Source organism: Pongo abelii, chromosome 13, assembly GCF_028885655.2.
Source record: "Pongo abelii isolate AG06213 chromosome 13, NHGRI_mPonAbe1-v2.0_pri, whole genome shotgun sequence".
Taxonomy (NCBI): Eukaryota; Metazoa; Chordata; class Mammalia; order Primates; family Hominidae; genus Pongo; species Pongo abelii.
This window is the reverse complement of record NC_071998.2, coordinates 122827901-122832624: the sequence shown is the minus strand read 5'-3', so window position 1 is coordinate 122832624 and position 4724 is coordinate 122827901. Positions and strand designations below refer to the sequence as shown.

The window sequence follows — 4724 nt, the reverse complement described above, 5'->3', positions numbered from 1 at the left end:
TGGGCGAGGGCGACGCGCGTGCGCAGCGGGTGAGGGCGCCGGGCCCGGTGGAGAAGCAGGTGTGAAACGCGGCGATCTGCCCTCCCTCGGGTGCTACTGCTTTGTGTGCCAGGATTTCTGTGTACTCTAAGCAGACGTGCAGCTTTTAAAAAGCGCAGTGGGCTCCCACCCATCTTCTGCTCCTTGCTTTTTCACTCCATCTGGCGTGAAGATCTTAATTCTGCGTCTGCACAATGGCGTTCTGCCGGGCGCGCCAGTTTGCTCCTAGTTTTTGTTTTTTTGTTTTTTTTTTTTGAGACGGAGTTTCGCTCTTGTTGCCCAGGCTGGAGTGCAATGGCGCGATCTCGGCTCACCGCAACCTCCGCTTCCCGGGTTCAAGCGATTCTCCTGCCTCAGCCTCCCGAGTAGCTGAAATTGAAGGTTGCACGCCACCACGCCCGGTTAATTTTTGTATGTTTAGTAGAGACAGGGTTTCACCATGTTGGCCAGGCTAGTCTCAAACTCCTGACCTGAAGTGATCCGCCCGCCTTGGCCTCCCAAAGTGCTGGGATTACAGGCGTGAGCCACCGCGTCCGGCCTTAATTAATTTTCTTTTTAAGAGACGGGGTCTCGCTCTGTCGCCCAGGCTGGAGTACAGTGGCAGGACCACGGCTTGCTGCAGCCTCGACCTCTCTGCCCCAAGCGATCCTCCCGCCTCGGCCTCCAGAGCAGCTGAGACCACAGGCGCGTGCCCCCACGCCCGCGGGCGCTCCTAGTTTTCTTGCCAAAAAAACATCGATGCCACGAACCTGCTTGCACATACATCTAGCGATGAAGTGGGTGAGGGTAAGTGCATTTAAAACCGACCTAGGGCCGGAGGCGGTGGCTCACGCCTGTAACCCCAGCACTTTGGGTGGCCAAGGTGGGAGGATCCGTGAGCCCGCTTGAGTCCAGGAGAGCCTGAGCAACACAGCAAGACCCCGTCTCTACAAAAAAATACAATTAGCTGGGCCCGTTGGCGTCTGCCTGCAGTCCCAGCTACAAGGGAGGCTGAGGCAGGAGATCACTTGGGTTAGAGAGGTCGAGGCTGCAGTGAGCCTTGGTCTCACCACTGCACTCCAGCCTGGACTACAAAGTGAGACCCTGTCTCAAAACAAAAAACAAAACCAAAAAAACCTGGACATCAGTGGGGGCTGCAAGGCCATCAGAGGCTCCAGTGGGGGCATCTCCCCTAAACTCCGTGGCAGAAGACTGGAGGCTTCTTCCTCCCTTCCCAGGGCTCCTCCTCATCAGCCTCTCCAGCCCCCTCTGCTGAGGGTCAAGAGCCTTCCCAAAGGCCTGCTTTGGAGCAGACAGGGTACTTTTCGTTGGGTGAATGCACCCCTTCCCATGTTTTCCCTGGAACAGTCGGCACCCAGAGCAGAGTAACTGACAGCAACACAACCAGGCTGATGGATCACTCTTCTCAGCCTCACTCCTTCTTGATCTCCTGGGCTATTTGTATGTTAATCTATACAGACCAAAAGGGCACACTGCAGGTTTAATAACCTTAATTATGGTTCTTGGCTGTCTCCAAGACTTTTTTTCCATGTTGGTCAACATAGCATTAGATGACACCAGTTAGAATTTAGTGGTTACTTCTTTATGGCTTACCCTTGAGGGGTTATGTGACTCACCCAAGATCCCACAGAGAGGGAAGGAGCTGGGGCTCACCTGGGTTTGTGGCCAGAGCCTGCAGGCAACTGTATTTACAGTGGGCAGGGAGGGTTCCCTGGGCTCCAGGAGGGAGTGGGGCTGGGCTGTTAAGCTTTTGGTTCATGCCATGCTAACAGTGGTGGTGCCTCAGGACTTACAGCCTCCATCTTGCAAGCCCCCAACCTTAGGACTAGTCTCCTTCAGGGCCGGTCTCCCTTTGAGATTTTGTGAGCCACCTGTCCCTAGGGAGCAGTGAATCAGGGCAGTGAGTGTGGCTGGTTAAAGCTGAGATGCCCGTGCCCAGGTCCCCAGCTCTCTTCCATAGTCAAAAGGCTTAGAAGGAAGTTGAGGGACTGGGGTTCCTCATGGAAACAGCGTTTTATTTCTTGGGGGTAATTTATAAGTTTTCTTAGCTGGTTCTAGGCACTAAGCTAAATGCTACTGGTGACTTTGAATCCACACTACGCCATGAGGTCGATACCATTACAGTCTGCGTTTTATGATTAAGGAGACTGACTCAAGTGGTGAAACGTCTTTCCCCAGGTCACACAGTGAGCCAATGGCAAAACCGAGAACTGCTGCCTCAGCCCATTCTTACCTTTTACCTTTCGCCACCCCAGGCCTGGCTTGCTCCCTCCCCACCCCAAAGCACAGCATAATCCTCCCCCACTTCCTGCAAAAGCACCGCTAGAAGTGACAACACAACACGCCACATCAAATGCTTACCTCCTCTGACCAGCTCATTTCTCACGGCAAGTGACAGGGCCATAGGCAGGCACTGTGCACAGCCAGATGCCATCCGTGGGAAGAGAGTGGAGTGCTTGATGCTGCCGCATTTGGAAGATGCTTCTTAGCCACGGGTTTCAATCCCTTCTCTACCTATACAGCTTCTGTTAAGGCATTTCAGCCGTGCCACTCCTAATTTCCGTGTGAACTCTTTGATCTGTAGTCTCTCTGGTCAAATGACCAGGAAACGAGGGATGTACAACCTGAGAAAGCATGTTCAGCTTTATCTTTTTCAACTTTTTTTATTTAAATAAGGAGAATTCTTTCATATGGAAAGAGCTAGTACAATCACATATTTGAAAGGAGAAACAATAGGTACTGAACCGGAGGGAAAGGGCGAGGGTGAGTGTGCCAGCACCGGCCTGGTGAATCCACGATTCCATTTCCCATCCAAGGTAAGTTTCCCGAAATAACGTATAAACAAGCTGCACATTACACCTCTAGCCATCGTCTGCCCTTTCAAATATCTGGTCTACATGGAAAGACAAAGAGGAAAGGCCAAAACATAAACAAAAGGAAACAAAAACAAAACACAACCCTCTCAGGAACCAAACAAAAACCCCCAAATCCTTTTTTACTACACAAGGCATGAGGTCAAAAGCTTGAGTACAGTGTCCCCTTCAGACCATGGGAGAAAGGTGTCCACACAGAGCCTTAGCAGGAATTTCCACTCTGAGGCTTCAGAACACGCTGAAGATGGGGCTCTGGGGGTGCCACTACCATCCTGGAGGCCACCAACTGGGGTGGAGACAGTGAAGAGCAGGTCTCACATGCCCAAAGACCACCAGCCAAATATACATTGGTGGCCCTGGTGGAGCATGGCTGGGCGACAGTGTCCATCCCCAACACTGAGCCACTCCTGTCCTGGATGACTTCCTGCTTAGGTCCATCACGTTTCAGAAGAGAGCTGGCTTTCTGGAAGCCTACGTTTCCCATTCATCACAGAACACGACAGAGTGCACACACCCTGGTATCCTTGGTCTTCAAAGGCCATTTCCAGCAGACCCTCTAACCCAGGCTTGCTCTGCAGGAAGTGAAAAGGGACAAATGAAGATTTGAGGGGCAGCCTGCAGCTACTTGGCAGAGGGGAGCCAAATGGCAAGGGAGAAGGCTCCACCAGAGCTGCCATGCTGCCGCAGCAGGCCAGGCCACAGCATGGCCATGCACCTGTGCGTGCTCAGCTTCCAGAAGGCATCACTGACCATCCCGAAGGCAGATACAGAAGATAGGAGGACAACAGCACGGCTGGAGAGCACTGATGTCAACGTTTAACAAGGTACCCCAGTGTCCCTAGAAGTGGCTGGAAGGACCACAGCTTTGGAACTGAACTGATTTTCTTGAATGTGAAATAAAGTCATCTTTTGTTTTCCCCCTTAAGGAACCTAGAGCCAGAGTGTCTATGAATCCCAAGTTTGAAAACAATACGAATGTTTAAAAAAAAAAAAAAAAGCTGTGGGGAGAAGCCAACAGTTAAGAAAACCAAACCAAATGCAGCTGGCATTGAAGTCCCCAGTGGGTGGATGAGCATTTGAGATGCACACCCACACTCTGGACTTGATCCCACTCTAGTGGACGGTGGACAATACCGCAAGGCCACTGGTTGCTGAGCAACGGGCCACACCCCCGATGACCAAGGCAGAGCTGCCAGCGTCGGGAGGGCAACTTTAACAGGCAAAAGTGAGTGGGTTCTGACCCCCTACTCTCTACCTCAGCAGCAGGAAAGGGAAGTGCTGGTCTCCACCTGTTCCCACTAAGGCCCCGTGGTATCCTGGCAGAAGCCTCTGCATGTGTCTGCGCTCTGAGGATGGGGGTTTGAAAACAAAATAAGACCTTATGTCCTACTACCTTGGGCTTGGCTGTAAAACCACGGGAAAGGAAGAGAGATATTGCACCTTAAAACGCCTCTGCACTAAGAACTGCATTTCATCAGACCAAGGAGGGGTTGGGGCGCTGGGAGGCCTGAGGCCTGCCCTCAGCCCCCAAAGTCTCATTTAAAACCTGCATCTCAGCGAAGAGACTGCAGCTCAGGTCACACAGAGGTGGTGACTGCACCGAACTTCACATGCAATTTCCTGGCCTTTCCTGCACAGAATTAATTCAGACATTCTATATAAATAGAGCAGTGAAACATTTACTTTTTTTTTCACCTAGACCTACAACATCAATACATATAAATAAATTCTAGTGTTTTTTGTTTTTTTATTTGGGGTGGGGGAGGAGAAAGGAAGGAAATACCAGGTAAGAGAAAAGGGCTGGAGAACAGG

At 51.5% G+C, this 4724-nt stretch overlaps 1 pseudogene; it reads left to right on the top strand.

Moving 5' to 3' along the window:
- Positions 1–902: 902 nt before the first annotated feature.
- LOC112134919 (uncharacterized) lies at positions 903–3927 on the top strand (annotated as a pseudogene).
- Positions 3928–4724: the final 797 nt, after the last annotated feature.